The sequence below is a fragment of the Amblyomma mixtum genome, chromosome 5 (genome assembly GCF_055824585.1).
Source record: "Amblyomma mixtum isolate Tamu chromosome 5, ASM5582458v1, whole genome shotgun sequence".
Classification (NCBI taxonomy): Eukaryota; Metazoa; Arthropoda; class Arachnida; order Ixodida; family Ixodidae; genus Amblyomma; species Amblyomma mixtum.
In genome coordinates, this window is record NC_143016.1 from 130,312,220 (window position 1) to 130,331,494 (window position 19,275).

Consider the following 19,275-nt stretch of genomic DNA (forward strand, 5'->3'; position numbering starts at 1 on the left):
GGTCATCAGTTGATAAAAGCTGTAGCTTTGACTGTAGGACAGATGTTAACGACTTTTTCCAGCAACCATTCTCAGAAACGATGGCTATCAAGGGACACTCCGATTTGTGTTTTTGCGGAGAACATGTTCAAGCTGAGCTTTTTACAGTACTGGTGTGAGACTGCGACTGCATACCTCCGGACAGGTTGGAACGTGCAAATGCAGGTAGGAATGCATCGAAAGCAAACGATACATCGCTACGCGCGTGCTGCTTCTCATGCCTTTACAGACGACAGGCGCAACATAGCGTGATCGCTTTACGCACACGGGCAAGAGGTGAGTCACCCTTGCTTACATCATTAACTGAAAAATCAAGCCTTACTTACACATATTACATACATATTAGAAAAACTGCTACATGATACGAGGGCAGAGTTTTCCAAACTGCCGAAGTACCTTCGTCTGCGGGAACACTTGTGGAGGCGAACGCCGGGGCTCGTTTTATGGTCGCGCATTAAATGGGAACTTCTCGACAGCATTGTTAGATGGAATAGGGGCAACTCTAAAGTCATCGCCACCTGCGCTGTCTGGAAGCTGCTATGAAAGCGCTGCGTATTGACCGTGTACAACTCACCGTTCAATACTCATTTGCTAACCATGTATAACGGGTGCCTTCCGAAAACTGCTGCTTTGAAAAGATTTTTAGCACTCGTGATTCTACGAGAGCCACTTAACCTAGACACACAAGCAATCCATAAACTACGGTAGCGCGAAGTCGACGTGATGCTTCTAGCGCGTCATAAATTGTGTTGCTTGGAACGTGTCCTGGATTTATCTACAACGGTCGTGTGTGTGTGCGTGCGTGCGTGCGTGCGTGCGTGCGTGCGCTGGAACACAGGCTGCCCCCGCATCTTGACGGTTTCGCAGAAACTACTCGCAGCCTAGCTATATTAGTATAAGCAAATTTGCATGATATTTAACTGTGTCATCACCAAAGTGCTGCTTCATCATCAAGTGCTGTGTCAGTGCAAGCGTTGATGAAGGATTCAGGACGTTTTATGGAAATACGCAAGGAAACCTCAATCAGCAAATTTAATATCGCTTTCAAATATACGTATGTCCCATTTATTTCAAAACTATTGCAATATTCTTTCCACTATCGATAATCTTGCCAAATTCTTCTGCCATTTATCCTCCGGTTATTTCATAGATCTGTAAGTAGGAGTTCCTTCTCTTCCTTCGGGATGCGATGCCAGACCCTGGCCAAACCTGCGTGTCGGATATGTGTCATTTCAAAAGAAAACAAAGAAAGAGCAGTGGGGCAAAAAAGATTAGAAACCGACATTGATTCCACAGCTTCGTGGCTAGTGCGTGGACATTTTTCTTGTACACGCAAAGGTTTTTCCTCTCTAAAAAGAAAGGGGTAAAAAGGGAGTAAACTGTCCTCTATCGCACTCCCTTTTATAAAAGGCAGTGCATTGGAGGACAGGTTACTGCATTTTTACTCCCATATAGACGTATTCATGTCTAGAGTGTTGTGCACAGCCCTTGTTATTGGCTGTTTTCTGCACTTTTATCATCCCTCGCCTTGGTTCCGTACTCTGTTCACTTTTTAACATCATCGTTTTATTTCTTGAGCCTTTTCCTTATCAGCTGCTTATGCAGGTAGATGTTTTAAGCCTTCACGTAGCCGTCTTTCTTACCTCCTTAACTTCTCATTTGTTACGGCCACAAACCGTCACCTATATGCTAAGTGTTGGGCTGAAGGCAATTAACCAAGCGCGCGTGTCTAAAAATAGCTCCTTCAAGGCTTTTCTCGCTTTATCCTCCCGTTTCTTTGACATCTATTTGCGCTATCAAACGTACATGGCAAGTAGCAACAAATAACTGCTCTTATATGCTTGTTCCTCTACTGTGCTTTTCCTCCACATCTCAAAAACCGTTACTAAAAGCAAGTCGTGTTTACGGCAGACGTGATATAACAAGTGATAAATGACAGCAGAGCGACTGCATCTTTTGGAAGCGCTTGCGACAAAAAGTTGTGAAGATTGTGGACTTGACTTACACACGTTAAGCTGCACGTGGGGTATGATAGACGCCGTAGCGCGGGGTCCCGGTATAAGTTATACTATGCACATGGGGTTTGCATTGACGTCGGATTGCATGCGGGCATCCTTGTTTTTCACCATTATCGAAATGTAGCCGTCGCTGCCGGGATTCAATACAACAACCTCTTGCCCATCAGCAGAACGCCATAGCCACTGAACCATTGCGGCAGGACCGACATGATCCAGTGTTAATTCCGACAACATATCTTGCTGCAATAGAGAGCTTCAGCTTAGCAGAGACATGTTAGCTGCGACGTGCAGCGGATTACCGGATGCCTTCTGCGCATGAACAGTCCCAGATACGGTGCCAGGTGGGGCACCTGCGCGTGCGCAGCCGGCTTCCAGAATTCCGGTATAGACCAGTACCGATCTGTGACGTAAGCAAAATGTGGTGGTGCTGCTGCCCCGGGTGGGGGTAACAGCAGGAGGTGCGGCCCATAGGAATGCATGTAAACGAAAGTTTGTGGAGTAGTTTAGTTTACCAACGCACCTGAGAGGTCGCCCCTAACAAAATCCGAGTACATTCAGAAGATTGATATTGGTGTTCGGGGGTTTAACGTCCCAAAGCGACTTCGGCTACGGGGGACGCCGTATAGTGGAGGGTTCTGCATGGATACATTCGACCACCAGGGGTTCTTTAACGTGCACTGACATCGCACAGTACACGGACCTCTAGCATTTCGCCTCTCCATCGAAATGCGAGAATGTGCTATGATGGAACGTCATTTCAACGGCGACGTATTTTTAGAAGATCTTAGTGTGTACGTGTCGCAGAAAACCGAAAGAATAAAACAAAAGCTTCCAAATTATTTTCTCTTTTCACAGTCCACGTATGAAGGCGGCCATTCGTTAATAGCTGGTGAGTGCTTTTAAAAAGAGCATGCCAAAGTATGCCACACTATTTCGAAGGTTATATCTATTTAAGATAGATATACGTTGTGATTCCGGACATAGCTGACAACTTCGTGGCGCTCAATCAGCTGGGTGTTTATTTCTATCGGACAGGCTTCTCAGGTAGTCTGAGATGTGTTAGATTTGCTTGGAAATACAGTCGCTGAAACTAAGCAGCCTAAGCAGCTATACATCAGAGGCAGTTTTAAACAGCATGATAAGCAAGTCACTCAGCGCAGGAGATGACGGCGCGGACGATTCCTACAGCCGGTTCCGGCGTCCGCGAGAACCCTGTATGTTAGTATTTTCGCAGCCGACGTCCGGTAAACCGGCACACATCTCATATCTGCTATGTTAAAACTCCCAATTGTTGATAGCTGTTCCTGCTACAACGTATCATTCATATCCTTGAGTGTGTAAAACAGGGACTGCATTTTGTAACGGTTAACTCATTTCTTATTGGTCTCCTTAAACCGTGACGTAAATCGTGTCGAAAGTAAGTGCAGGTGTAGAAGGGAATGACCAGTCACACGCATGGCCCGTGTGGTTGCGGCGCCGTCGCCTTCAGCACATATACCTCACAATCAGTCCGACCGAGCCTGCTCCGCCAATTCTTCCCAGGAGTACTACAGTTCTCTCCCCGAGACGGAGGTACCGCATATAGGGCTTGCCAGGCATGCAGACCGCGTCATCATGCTTTGTCATTCGTTGACTGCGGCGCCCATCCGCCGGGTATACCTATATTGTGTGGCGCGAATACGAAAGTGACATTACGGGAGCGCTTCTCCCGCGACCAGCGTGATGTCATCCGCAGCGCCCTGTGCCACCGGAAACAGCGACCAGTGGCAGACGGCTAAATATATCGAAATCGGAATAAAACGTTACAAAATGCGGCCGCAGGCTTCCGGCACAGCAGCTATTGCGACACCTCAGCTTAAAGCTGAGACAAGGAGACACAATCTCGACAATGCTGTTCATCGCCTGTTTACAGGAGGTGTTCCGAGGCCTGGATTGGGAGCAGTTAGGGATAAAAGTTAGTGCGGAATATCTAAGTAATTCAAGATTCGCTGATGACGCTACCTTGCTAAGTCACTAGGAGATGAGCTGCAAAGCATGATCAGTGAGCACAGCAGAGCTGTTGGTGATAAAATTAACATGCAGAAGACCAAAATAATGCTGAACAGTCTCGTAGGGAACAGCAGTTCACAATTGGTAGCAAGGCGCTGGAAGTGGTAAGGGAATACGTCTACTGGGCAGGTAGTGACCGCTGATCCGAATAATGAGAGGGAAAAAACTAGAAGAATAAGAATGGAGGGGGGCGGGGGAGCGCAAGGACGGGTTCTCTCTGATCATGAATGGCAGTTTACCAATATCCCTCAGTAGAAAAGTATTCAACATTTGCATCTTATCGGTACTCACCTATGGGGCAAAAACGTGGAGGCTAACGAAGAGGGTTCAGCTTAAAGGTGCACTGAAGAGGAATGTGAACTCGTCTTTTCGCCGCAGGAACTCAATCTACACGTTCCGAGCATTCTTAGAAGCTTCGATTTATTGCCCTGTGTGGCCGATTTTCCTAATTAAATCAAATTAACGCCCGGCTCCCGCCTTTTTTTTTTTTTAATTCTCCCTCGTACGGGGGGCGGAGTCGACCAACGCGGGGAGTGCCTTTCACCCAGTCCCGTGGCGGCTTGCCGCTCTGCCATCGGCGGAGTAATACGTAGTAGTCCGTAGAAGCAAATAGTCCGCGCGTATTTTTATTTCTGCGGGCTTATTTTGCGGTTATATTATCAGCAAATGAAACTATTTATTCGCGGAAACCTAAAAAACAAAATGAAGCGAAAGCAAAGCCTCCACGGAGCTGGCTGAAAGGCACTCCCCGCGTTGGTCGACTCCGCCCACCGTACGAGGGAGACTTCAAAAAAAAAAAAAAGGCGGGAGTCGGGCGTTAATTCGATTAATTAGGGAAATCGGCCACACAGTCGCAGTTTCTAAGAATGCTATGAACGTGTAGATCGAGTTTCCGCGGCAAAAAGACGAGTTCAGATTCCTCTTCAGTGCACCTTTAAGTTAAGGACAACACAGCGAGCCATGGAAAGGAAAATGATAGGCGTAACGTTAAGATACCGGAAGCGGGCAGAGTGGGCGAAGGAACAAACGCAGGTTAATGACATCTACGAGGGGGTACCGAAAAGAAACCGGACTAAATTTTTTGGTCGGCAAAGCTTATGTGGTACCACGTTTTGCCACTAGGAGCGCATAGAACGAACATTCCAGAGTCAGTAAGCCGAGTGCCGTCGTTGAAGGAGGTCAGACTAGTTTAGGCAGAGTTTTAGAGTGACGACTGTTTTGTGTGAATGTTGTTTTTGCAATGGCTGATTTTCGGGAACAGCGTGCGCCGGTGAAATTCTGATTTTTGCTCGGAAAAAGTTGAATGGAAACTTTTGAAATATTAAGAAAGACGTACAAGGACGATGCTATGCGGACAACTCAAGTGTTCCTGAATCGAATCCTGAATCAAAGCAACAATCATTCCAATGGAAAACTTCAAATTCACCTCGCCTCTAGAAAGCTCGTCAGGTGAAACCAAACCTCAAAACAATGCTGATTTGTTTTTTCGATGTGAGAGGAGTCGTCCATTGAGAATTTGTTCCGCAGGGTCAGACAGTTAGCCAGGCTTTCTACTTGGATGTTTTGAAAAGATTAGGCAACAGTGTGCAGTGGAAGGGGCCAGATTTGTGGCGGTCGGGTGACTGGGTTTTCCATCATGGCAATGCCCCTGCTCACACAGCCCTGTCTCTACGACAATTGTGGACCAAAATGGCATGACCCCTATTCCTCAACCCTCATATTCTCCCGACCTTGCCCCGTGCTACTTTCTTTGTTTCCTAGAATGAAAAAATAGGTGAATGGAAAGCGTTTCGCTGATGTTGCTGAGGTGAAGAAAAAACCGACGGAGGCACTGTCAAGCATCACAAAAGATAAATTTAAACAATGTTTTGAAAAATGGAATGAAAGATTCGATAAGCGGATCATTGCAAGTGGGGAATACTTTGAAGGAGATTGAAGGTCTGTGCTTAAAATGTGAACAAATAAGTTCAAACAAAATTAAGTCCGGTTTCTTTTGGGTACCCCCTCGTATAGTCGAAATCAAGAGGAAGAAACATGCTAGAGCAGGGCATTTAATGCGAAGGCAGGATAACCGCTGGTCCTTAAGGGCAACGGAGTGGATTCCAAAGAAGGCAAGCATAGCAGGAGGCGGCAGAAAGTTAGGCGGGTGGAGGAGATTAAGAAGTTTGCGGGGACACGGTGGCCGCAGCTAGCAAATGACAGGGTTTGTTGGGGAGACATGGGAGACGCCTTTGCCCTGCAGTGGACGTAGTCAGGCTGATGATGAGGAAGCTTGAAGTTGGATAATGTCGACACAAAGCGTCACGGTAAAAAGACTCGAGAGACCGCTGCGCATGCCACTGTGTTGTATTTTGACCCTTGCGCTCCCGTCCATATCTGACTTCACAGAGCACCCTTAGCAAAAGGGTAGTGTCCCTGCTTGTTCACTGCGAGAGACACATCGCGTGTCCTCAGGGCGTCTGCGCAGTCTACTGTTCCTCCGTCGGCGGCGGCACCTCGGTGAGCACCATGAGCGTGTACTTCTTGCTTGGCGAGATGACGATCTCGTGGCGGCGGGTCTTCATCTTGAAGAAGGTCGGCTCGTCGGCTGGGCCGCCGTCGCTCGCAGCGCTGCGGGCCTGCTCGCAGAGGCCCGCGGCCAGCTGCGCGTAGTGCTCGGTCACCTTGTCGTCCTCGAGCGTCGACTTGATGAGCGCCCCGTCGGCCGTGGTGGCGATCACGCCCAGCACGCGGCCGTGGCCGCGCAGCGACCGGAACACCTCCTCGACCTCCTCGCTGGCGACGCCGCCGCCGCCGCTTCCGTCCCCGCTGCTGCGGGCGTTGCTCGCGGATGACGCCATCTCGGCTAAGATGAGTAACGTGCGTAACTTGCGCGCTGGACCCGGTGTGGAAATTCGGTGTTCCTACGGCCCCGCCGCGAAGAGCGCTTAGCTCGAGGCGGTAATGAAGGTAGTAATGATGATGATCACAATGGTGCACGCCGCTGGAAGAAGGCTGTTTCACAGTCTCATACCTAAGACTGCAAGAAAAACAAAAGAAAAAAAAACATCGAAACAGACTCGTGGGTGCATTGGAACACGGAGTGAACGTTGCCTGGAATTACTCGGAAGTGCTCTAAATATGGACATATTTAGTACATGCATTTATATAGCCGCGTCAGCACAGTGCTTCTGAAGCAACGGGAAGACGAAGAAAGTTAGGGATCTTGTAAGGAAAGAGGAGATCCATAAAGCTAGCAGCGTGAAAATTTGCCAGTTACAGATTTCAAAATTATTTCGTCTTCCACCTTCTTTTACATTTTTTAAACTTCATCCATAAATTCAGCTTTTCCTCTTCTTTTGTGATCGTTTCACATGCCAAAGCTACCCGTGCATTCGGTTATTTAAAACTTAGCCTTAGAGATGCGCCTACGCGGCAGCTCGTGTATCAAACATTTGTTCGCTCTCAACTTGAAACGCATCTTCAATTTGGTCACCTCATTAAGACTACTTAATTCATTTCCTAGAGCGCGTACAAAATTATGCCGCTCGCTTTATTGCTCGAAACTACAGCCGACATTCCAGCACAACTAACATCAAGGTATCACTGTCCCTCCTGTTCTTAGAATCTCGCAGAGCAATACCAGTGATTTGCCTCTTCCATAAAATTGTTTACACCCATCATTATTCCACCCTACCTATTGCATTACCGACCCGCACATCTCACCGATTGCATAATCATCTCAGTTTCAAACGCCTTTCGGGAAGAATCACAGCTTTGAACTCATCAGCCCTGCCCCGTGCAATCATTTATTGGAATAGATTTCCTGACAACTCTGCTCACATCTCGGATCCTGTAATCTTCAATGAAAAATATAAGCAGCATTTTGTTCTGAAATGTTTTCTGATTTCGTTCTATTTTCCCTTTTTGTGGGTGTGCTCTAAAAACAACAACAAAGGGCAACAGTAGCAACATACTGCAAGAGGAACAACAATAAGACAAAGAGCCTTGAGAGAAGATTGAAGATTTGCCCATACCCACTGTTCAGCATCATGTACTTGGACATCTTTCTCGTACACTAATGAGTATTACTGCGGAAATGCCTTGTTTTTCTTAATTTTTTGCTCATACTTCCCCTAAATTCCTTCCAATGTTCGCTTTTCATCTTCGCTGCTTTATATCTTGAACCTCTGCTCGATTATCTGCTTATACAGGTAAACGCCTCTAGCCTCTCCCTTATAAAAATGGTCTATAGGCAGTCTATAGACTTCTTATACACCATATTACTTTCCTATAGATATTTCTTTTTGTCTATTCATAGTCTATAGACTGTCTATAGACAAAAGTATACTAAAAGTGTGCGGCCATAAATCCATAGATTGTCTATAGACTGTCTATAGCATTTGTATTGCCTTTAAACTGTTCTCTATGATTTGTCTACAGAGAGACTGTAGTCTTTATTGACAGAAGTCTATAGACAGTCTATAGACTGTCTAAAACAATTTTGCAAGGGCGCTTTCTCGGCTTCTCTTACTCTCCCATTGGTTGTCACCCATGAAGGAAAAGGGCAGCATGGCGGGTGGTGAGCGAATACGAGCAATGAAACAAACGAGTCGAGAATAGTTTCAGGCTTGCTTCCGCCCTCTCTCTTTGTCTCTCTATGTAGGTGTAATAAAGGAGTAATTGCTCATTGGCGGATTTGCGTCTTGAAACCCAGATGAGAATGGGGTATGTACAGGCAGCAGTAACAAGCGTTGTACCAAAACACAATCGTATCTGTCTACTGTGGTTTTTTTTCCAAATCAGGAACCATCACAGGGCGGAAAACCTGCTTTCAGAAAACGTGATATGCCGTTTGCCCCGATAAGCAGGAGAGTGATGACACACATTAAGGCATATGCTAATAAAAACAATAAATAATACTCTATCAGCCAACCATATCCATACTTCATGTTTTTATACTAAATTTTGAGGCCGGGAAGGCTTGATAGATTGAGTATGCTTGCGTGTTAAAAGGAGGTACCTTGAAAGTTCAAAAGGGCATACTTCAAGGATGTACACACGAAAGCACAAGCAGATTTTACCAGGTGCAGCATAGTATAGCATAGAGCACTGGGAACTTCGGTTTGTTATTGTCCCAGAAACTATGCACGCAGTCTTGTAAACTGTCAGCCGAGAATTCGTTAAACATTAGCTCATGTATTATACGCCGGAGGCTTTGTTATCTCTTCACATTTCTTCCCTTTTAGTTCGAGCCTTCTCTTGTTTGCAACCGGAACGACAGCCGTCGCATCATACTTGGCTGTGCGCGTTTGTATTTCGTACATTCGTGTTTTTTTTTTCCAACTGGCCTTACCATCAGGTCGTCAGAGGCCAGCCGCTGTTCTGTTCTTTGCGACGAAGGCGTTCGATCGTTGAAGTACGAATTTTCTGACTGTCGCTAAAGATCATAATCAAAATGCCTACAGCAGCTGCGCTGAGCCGCTTCCTCATTTATTTCGTCACGAATACACCCCTTAAATAGCAGTCATGATAAGTTAGCATTCTTAATTAATATATTCAAATTAACTTTATTCTAATTAGCTGCCCATGGAAATTTTTAGCTCGGACACTCTTTATGACGAAGTAAACAAGCATTCGTTTTCGCTGTAGCATCACTCAAGGAACATCGATGTCCTGTTCTATTGGATCACTTTTACGAAAAGTGAGCTCATCGTCACCTGGCTATTACAGGTCTCCATCTACGCAGCTAGCAGAAAAGAGAAACGGAGACCGCTACTTACGGAGCCTGTCAGACGATGCGCTTTCAAATACCTCCATTCTCCGCATGATGAATGAAAGCGGAGTACTCTGTTCGCGGAATAGCGAACAACTTGGAGCCAGGCGACCGATGGAAGAGGGACGACTTTTTTGGTGAGGCGTCGCATTGGCGCCTTGAGGCGGGTTCCTGGCGATCGAACTTCCTATACCCTCACCTCTCGGCGGCCGCGCTCCTTTCCTACGGGGCGTGGTGTGTGTGTGTGTGTGTGTGTGTGCATTTCGGTTCTCTTCGTATTTTGACAAAGTTACATAAGCAAAAAAAGAAGAAGAGGGAGAGATGGTTGACATTGCAAGTGCGCTGCAATCATGTATGCATGACCGGGGGGAGAGGGAGAATGAGTGAGGAGGGGCTAGTCTTCAATCTACCGGTATCCGGCTGAACGCGACGACGCGTACGCCACGTACACACGTGCACGCACGTACGAGCTCACGTACACACACGTCTGGCGGTTAAAGAGAGACGCACACGCTCCTCCCACGTGCGCACAGGTACACACACAAACACACACACACACGCACACGCGGGGAGATTGAAGGTACGGGCGCGACACTTGGAGCGCTCCGAGGATGCGCGTGGGACGGTTATCCGCCGGGTATGCCAGGCGTGGGCGAGGTATGTATAGTACGGGGCTTCGTAGGCCACTCGGCTCTTGCCAGGGGAGGGGGAGGGGGGGGGGGGGGGGGGGCAGTTTTCCCGTGACAGAAGCAGCGCCGGCCTTCGTAGTGATCGAAGTGTGGCAGCTCTGGGCGCTGCTTTTGTGGGTAAAGAACACGCCTACAGTCGTACCAGGTGGCCCGCAGTTTGAGCGGGTAGACATATTGAATTTAATTTTGTTTTTGATATCTTCTTGATGAAGCTTCCAAAGACAAGGCGTTGAAGTGATGGAATATCAGCAGCTGAACTAGAGACAGTTCTGTGCGCTTGAGGTGGTCAGAAGCCTATGCATGTTTACGCGTGTTGTTTACAGCGTGTGCTCAACTGATGGTTATTTCCTTGGTGGTTATTTACTCTCCTAGAAAATCACTCCTGCTTTGAAAAAAAAAAAGAGAGGCGGTAGCTTAACACGGAATGATTGAGGTTTTCCCCCTAAACGAATAAATAACCGCATGCGTCTTTGTTGCGCTATAGTTATTTGAAACGGTTTATGCAGCGTAACTCGGCCCTAGTTGCGCGAGCTGTGACAGACGCCATAGTGAATGGCTTCAGATTAATTTCAACCATATAAGGATCCTTAAGCATGGACTTTTTGCCTTTTGCTTCCGTCGTAATAGGGAGTTGTAGAACAGGGGATCCTATCGATGAGGGGGAAGCGTGAATAGCGGTGCGCCAGTGATCATGCGCAGGACAATAACTAGAGCTGTGTTACTGTTCTGTGTGCGCGCACTGGCGCCCTGGTATTTCCCATACCCCTAATCGATAGGGTCCCCTTGTTTTAAAACTTCCTCATATGAGTGACGTGGTGGGTTTCGAACTCGCGCCCTTGGGCTCAGCTGTCGAGCGCTACTAGCCTACAGCAGCGGGTAGCTCGTTCCGGAGAGAAGCTAATGATTATTCCGGCTTTTGTAAGCAGGAAAGAGGAGTACGTGCGGCGAAAAATACTTTCACTTTTACGGGAGTAAAATAGCAAAAGGGAAGTTTCTTACTAAGGCAATGAGTTTAATTTTTCTAATGTAAATGGCTATGACGTGCAACGTGCCAAAGCTAACGTTTTCAAGTATATGCTGTTCGCATATAAACCAATTGAACTGAAGTAGACGCTTTCTTTCCTGGATAAAACGTCGCACACTTTATTCTTTTTTTTTTTCAGGCATTTACAGTTCATATTGGGTCAGGTGCCGCAAAGTCAGTCAATTTTATTGACCTACTTCAGATGTCTAAGCAACAAAATAGCTAACTTCCACTTCCTTGATTGCAATGCTTACGCCACAAATTGTCTTAGATGCAAAAAAAAAAAATAACTATATCGCGTCCTGAACTTCTCCCTGAGAGCCATCTCTGCTTTCGCCATGATCGCACGGTCATTATCAGCCATTCTAGAATTCCATATGCTGCGTTAGAATTTCCTGATTCTGAGGCCGAATCAATTTTTGCAAAATGTAGTTACCAAATTGGAGGAGATTAGTTTCTTGTCCGTTTTATCGACCTCCTTTCTCTGAAATTCAGGCACTTCTATAAATATATGAAGCTCTTGAAATTATAAGATTATACCCAGTGACCGCGTTTTACTAGAAGTTGGTTTTAATCTCCCTGATATTATTTATTTGCTCAACGACTCGAGAAGAGTACGAACAAGCATATACTCAACATATTTTAACATAATAGAGCAATTTACAGTTGAGCAGTACGTTCACGAAGCATCAGAAAATGATGTTAAAAGACCATGTACAATGCTTTATCAAACGTGGAAGTGTTACCAGTTGTCAGGGACCATAATATTTTGTAGCTGGTATCTTTAGAGAAAATTTTCTCCCCCCCCCTCCCCCCCCAAAAAAAAATATCCGACAGAATCATTATCTGTATGGTAAAGCGGATTATGAGGCAATGTACGCAGCATAAGAAGCCTACTTTATCACATATGTCACGCTGGCAGAAAAATCAAACGGTGCAAATTTTTGCACTCTGTTTAAAGAGAAACTAAGTGAACTACATGAAGCGCAAGTTTTGTCAACTAAACGTGCTCAAGGCTTACCCTAGTTTAATCCTAAGCTGTTCGCCATCGTCCACCGCCAGAAGCTAGTTCAGACCCGCCGCGGTGGCTCAGTGGTTACGGCGCTCGGCTGCTGACCAGAAAGACGCAGGTTCGATCCCAGCCGCGGCGGCCGAATTCCGATGAAGGCGAAATTCTAGAGGCCTGTGTACTGTGCGATGTCAGTGCACGTTAAAGAACCCCAGGTGGCCGAAATTTCCGGAGCCCTTCACTACGGTGTCTCTCATAGTCTGAGTCGCTTTGAGACGTTAAACCCCATAAACCAAACCAAACCAAACCAAACCAGAAGCGAGTTCATGCTAAATTCAAGAGTAATGTTTCGCCCGATAACTTTACGCTACCTATAAAGCTAAATCTATACTTTAAATTTAAGGCCGCCTTGGTAAGAATAGTTACTTTCCCAATCTCGTGGAAAAGTTGGTAGCAGATTCTGAAGAATTTTGCTGGTGCGTTCGCCGGAGTGGCAACGATGACAGCTCTGTATTTCCGCCTTGAAAAATCATACGACCATTATTCAGGATGACGAATCGAAAGCTGAGTGTTTCAGTCGTTGCTTGGCATCCGTATTCGTTGCTGCTCACTCACGAACTGTTAATGTTGTATATACATATATACAACTCAGATTGAATGGTTTGTCCAATTTCGCCGTTTCTGTAGCACGCGTCCAGTGTCTAACGAATAGCGTTAACTGATCACGGCGTATACGGCTCCCATGTTGTACCTGCACCAACAAACAAGAATTGTTCGGATACGCTCTGTTTGTATTCTGCGAGACTCTTCGAGGAGTCCCTGAACGATGCTGTTATACTTGCTCATTGGAAACTAGCGCGGGTGGCGCCGATGCATAAGAGTGAACCGTGTAACGTCGTACGGAACTAAGGTCGGCGCTTCTAAAAAGTATAGCGGGTAAAATAATAGAACACGTGCTTTACATACGCTATAATTACTCACCTAGAAAATCATAAGTTCAACATAGATTTCGTCCAGGATTTTCTTGCATCGCAAAGCTTGTAGTGTTATCCCGCGATTTAGTTTTGACCATTGGTAAACGCCTCCTCGTTGATTGTATTTTTCTAGATTTCAGCAAAGCATTTGATGTTTTTTTTTGCATGGTTCCCTTACTTCTAAACTTCCAGCATACAAACAAAATAATAATGCGATAATATGAATAACGGAACACCTTTCACTTCGGCAGAGATCGCTGGATGTAAACTATTTTCCTTCAAGTTACGCTTCTGTCGCTTCCGGAGTCTCCCAAGGCTCAGACCTTGAGTCGTTTTTGATTTTGTTTTGTATAAAGGACATTGCAGATGGCATTGCATAATGATTTCATATGTTCGCTGATGATTGTGTTTTGTTAAGGGTAATTAACAATGCCAGTGATTACATAGGCATGCAAAATGACTTACAGCTTAATACACACCGGAAAAATCTACACGCCGCCTTTACAAGAAATCGTCGCTGCCTTCTCTGTACATGTAACACTCACGATGCTGCCTTAAAGTCAGTCACGGATTTTCAGCATCTAGGTGGCTTTGTCTTCTTTATTTCCGACTTGCGTCGGACTAGGTACTTTAATTATGCCTTAAGTAAAGCAACTCCTGTTTTAGGTATTTTAGAGAAAATTTTAGTCACCTTCCAAATGACCTCTAGCAGCAATTATGTTTTAGCCATGTGTAGACACAACTTCAATATTCATGTCTCTGTAGAGGTCTATATATTGCCGAACTAATCAATAAGGTCGAAGAAATGCAAAACCGGGCATATTTTTTTCAAAAAAGAAAACCAGGAGAAGAAATTTTTTACAGAGCTTTCAAAATTTCTCGAACATTTACGTCTCTAATTACACCCCAAATTTTTTCGCTCAATTTCTGGCCCTGTTTGTAGCCATCAGAAAGCTAATGTACGCATAATGCCGTCTCATTATTTCATCTGACGCATTTTCAGTTCGTACTGCTCTGTAATCACCAAACCGGACAGATATGCATCTTCCTTTTTTTTTTTTTGGGTCTTGTGCCTTGTCATGACAGGTCAGGCTTGTGTTGGTTCCCGACCACAGCGGAAGTCACATGAACGAGATGGCGGGCTTTCTCGCATCAACTTCCTTGGGCGGGCCTGTTATGCACTTACTTCCTTGTTTTCCCTTGTGGGAATGTGCCCGTTCCAAAAACTTTTATTGCTATACCTTTCCAAGACATCATTACTTTCATCTGGCAACTTCCCGCATGTAAAGTTCAGGACGAATTCGGCTGAATGCCATTCTAGTAAATGTGAGGTGGCTCTGACCAGTTTGTGATGCTGGAATATTCCTCCCCTACATTCCTACTTCTATAGATCATAGTGTTATCCCTCAGCGTCGTGTTCTTTCTGCAATGGATCTGATGCTTTGGATCATTTACTCCTTTGTTGTCTTCGATTTGAATCCTCTCGTAAACTTTGACTTGAAGCTCCTATTGTGCGATGTCAGTGCACGTTAAATAACCCCAGGTGGTCGAAATTTCCGGAGCCCTTCACTACGGCGTCCCTCATAGCCTTACTTGCTTTGGGACGTTAAACCCCATAAACCAAACCAAACGAAACCTTTCCAAAATTTAAGGTTGTCTCTGACTCTTCCAAATTTACTTCCGTTTGGCGCTACACAGCTGTGTCATAGCCCCCGGAACAGTTCGCTCCGTTGTCCACAAGTTTATTTCTTTACCTTGAAGGAATCCGTACTAGGTGTGCCGATCACGCTGTGTTTTTTTTTTTGTAATATTCTCCCCTCATCCTTTCGCTCTGTAATTCTAAGCTCACGTTATGCTCGTTCTTTTAAAATTTATTTTGTAGTTAAATCTTTGCTCGTTTCGAACCAGTTTTTTTTTGTCTGCTTAAATTCTAAACTCCTCCCGGTAATATCATGCTTTCAATTTTTCCTTGCGTGGCCAATCCCCATCATGGGTTTTAGAGCGAAGAGCTCTACTCCTCCTATGCTAATCCTGCAGGTCATCTGGCTCTTAAATTTGACCTGAAGGCGCGCCGCATGTACAAAATCCCACGTGGCAGGTGCCTCGATCTTCTTCATCGACGCCATAGCTGCGCGCTTGGCAGTCACGTCCACAGCTGCGCTGGCTGCTGCTCGGCCGCTCCTCCTCGCCAGTTGTGGCATGTGATTTGTCACGTGATTCGATCTTGCACTTGACAGTCACGTCCGCCGCTGCGCCAACCGCTGCTCTGGACGCTCACTCTTGCACTTGTGGCACGTGATGCATCACGTGATTTGCTCTCGCTGTAGCCTTGAAACGATAAAGATGAACAAAAGCTAAACCATGCCTAACCATGCTTAACATAGCTTCGCTCTGTATATCCTGGCTCAGCTTAGTTGAGCCACAGCCACTTTTTTGTCGATCACCGACGGCGCAAAAGCAACAAATCAAGGCTTGACCGCGAAGCGCTCAGGCCTGCCGAGTGAAACGCTCTTCTTCATCTTTGTCTTTTACTTGTTGTGAAGCACTTTCTTCTGCTTGCCTATTTTTCACTGCCTCCTTGCTCTTGGCGCATCCTTCATAATGGGAAAGTGCCGTTATATATGTGAACAGCAAAAACAAAGACAGCTTGGAGTTCTGAATGCGAGTGCCGAATACTGCAAGAAAACGCTTCAAGATGAATTAGTACCAAACGGGAACAAAGCAAGACAAAGCTGTCAATCCTGAAGGGCAAATTAACTTAAAAATAAAACTAAGATAACATTTTCAAGTTTCTCAAAGTTTATTAAGAGCAAAGAGCAACCGACCACAACACAAACCCAATATGTTATGTGCTCCCTGTGGTTTCCGGATTCGTGAAATTAGCTCGTGCGATGAGGGCAGGATAGAAGCTAAGAAGAAGAGGCACGCAGTGATCATTGCAGGCATCGCTGGGCCGCCGTCCTGTCTAGCGTAGATTATGTTTTAAAAGGTGAGCGCATATTTCCTTCGGTGAGGTTGCATTGTTTTCACTCCTGTTAACTTTTCTTCTGTCGCATACAGGCCCAGGGCTTCGTAGATTTCTCTGGTTCGGCAGTGAGGGCTATGCGTTAATGCGACAGTTTGATCTTCTTGGCGCACAGGCTTCAGGGTTATGTAGAGGACAATGAGTTGATACCTGAAACAATGATTGGCTTCAGGGCTAATTTATCAACGCAGGACGTCATGTTAAAGCTGAAAAAAGACGTGGTTGATCCTGGGTACGGCACGGGCACCTAGGCTATCTTGGGGCTCAACCTCACTAAGGCCTTTGGCAATGTTACCCATGAGGCAATATTGAGGAACCTATCGGACATAGGACCGGGGGGTGGAACCTTCCGGTACATCAGATCGTTTCTGGAGGGTAGGACTGCGGAGATTGTAGTCAGAGAAATGAAATCGGATCCCTTTCCATTGGGGGGCAGGGGGACACCGCAAGGGTCGGTATTATCGCCCTTCCTATTTAATCTCGCCTTGATCAAGATACCACCCAGGCTGCAAGGGATATCGGGACTTAAACATTTTATGCGGATGACATTACTCTATGGGTAATAAGAGGCAGTGACGCACAATTGGAAGAAACTCTACAACAGGCGGTGGATATTGTGGAGGAGCTAGCAGGGGAAGCAGGAATCTCGTGCTCTCAGCCCAAGTCCGAGCTTTTTGTGCTGAGGGATAAACCAAGAGGGATACATGCGAGGCACTATATGCCGCCACTACCTTTAGAGGTGAAAGTGGGGGGAGTACCGGTCGCTGAGGCCCAAACGATCAGGATCCTGGGTATGTATCTGCAGACTAACAGGAAGACTAGCGAGTCCTTGCAAAGGCTTAAAAATACGGTCAATGCTACCGTGCGGCTAATCAGGAGAATCGCCAATCGTAAGAGAGGTGTTAAGGAAAAAGACTTGTGTAAGCTAGTGCAGGCGTTTGTGCTGTGTAACTTCAAATAAGGCGTGTATGCGACGCCTTATTTGAAGTTGGACGCGGCGGAAAAAGGAAAGGTGGAGGCTATGATTAGGCAGGCGTATAAAGCGGCCCTTGGGTTGCCTCACAATGCGTCTACCGAAAGGCTGCTGGGATTAGGGGTGCACAACACCCTAGAAGAACTACGGGAGGCGCACTTGGTGATGCAGCTCGGTAGGCTTTCAAAAACAAAAGCAGGAAGGGACATATTGGAAAGGATCGGCATTGGAGTTGACCTTCCAGCCGGTGACACGAAAATTCAGATGAGGCGGGAAATGCACAAGGGCTTGTACATAAAACCTTTGCCCAAGAAAATGTATCCAATACATCACGAGGACCGCAGGAAGGCAAGAGCCTAAGCTTTACATGCTAAGTACGGGAAGTACAACGGGGCAGTCTATGTAGATGTCGCCGAGTATAAGGACAAGGATGCATTTGCAATTGCGGTGGTGGACAGGCGGGGCCGCTTGATCGCCTCTGGATCAGTCAAAACCCGCTCCCCAGAAACTGCAGAGGAAGCGGCGATAGCACTAGCTATAACTAGTAGTATTGCTGACCTGATCTTCAGCGATTCAAAAACAGCCATCCGAAATTTGGCGAGGGGCAGAATATCTGTCACAGCGGCGCGATTGCTGAATCGGGCCACGGAGCGAAGGATTACGGAGGCGGAAATTGTCTGGGTACCTGCACACTCTGGGAACCCTGGGAACGAGACGGCTCACATGAATGCTCGAGGTTTCGTCAGCCGAGTGGGTGAGCCGGACGTCCCGGGAAGGTCCACGAGAGATGGGCTGGTATCCTTTCATGACATTACTAACCATTTCAGACTTTAGCGGAGGATTTACCCACCCCCGGACAAGCAATTGGTGAAGGCGCAGGAATGCGTCTGGCGACGATTGCAGACTAGATGTTTCTTCAACCCATACGTGTTGAGCAAAATCTACCCGGACATTCAGCCGGAGTGCAAATGGTGTCACGAATTGGCAACCTATGACCACATATTATGGAGCTGCAGCAGAGCACCGCCACCGGCGGACATTATGCGTGATCCTTCCCTCGAGCAGTGGGAGGCCGTGTTGGCCAGCTCAGACCCGGTCGTCCAGACCAGGGCCGTGGAGTGGGTCACCCAGGTCGCCGTCAGCCATGGGTTGATGGCCATCTAACACGGAATCGTCCACACATGCTCTCTGACGAAAATAAAGTTTTTCCATCCCATCCATTGGCGCAACGCATTACCGCCAGCTTGAGCTACCCTTCTTAGTTCCCTTAGAATCGTAACAAATGTAGCCACTGATCTCGACATCAAGATTCGTAGCAGCGCCAAGCAACAAAACAACACAAAGACGACACACGAAAAAAAGCGCTCAACTTCAACCTCACTTCTGAAATTGCCCAAACACTGCATGACTAAAGAAGTAAACTTACAGGTCAGAGCTTTTTTCGTGCTTCGCCCTTGTCTTGTGCTCGGGTTTCATCACGCTGCTACTAAAGTGATGTGAACTCAAATATCCTGATAGCTTGCTCTATTCGAAGTTAATGCTGAGAGATATTCTGAGCTTGTTTCGAACCAATAACAGAGAATGAAAATTTCACGATTTTTCGTCCTTTACTAGACGGAAATGTCACCAGTAATAGTGCCGCATTCTACCCCCGCCCCCGTGATTTCATCTGTTTTCCCATAAAAATTTCTTCGCTTTCGAAGTTAAGCCCCGAAGTTAG

The 19,275-nt window shown here is 46.4% G+C and overlaps 1 pseudogene across 1 annotated transcript; it reads right to left on the bottom strand.

Annotated features, from left to right (window-relative positions):
• Nucleotides 1–6,434: 6,434 nt before the first annotated feature.
• On the bottom strand, nt 6,435–10,029 carry LOC149343716 (dynein light chain roadblock-type 2 pseudogene; annotated as a pseudogene). Its single transcript, XR_016282721.1, has 2 exons — nt 9,869–10,029; nt 6,435–7,125 (listed from the first exon to the last, which is right to left on the bottom strand). The product of XR_016282721.1 is annotated as a dynein light chain roadblock-type 2 pseudogene (transcript).
• Nucleotides 10,030–19,275: the final 9,246 nt, after the last annotated feature.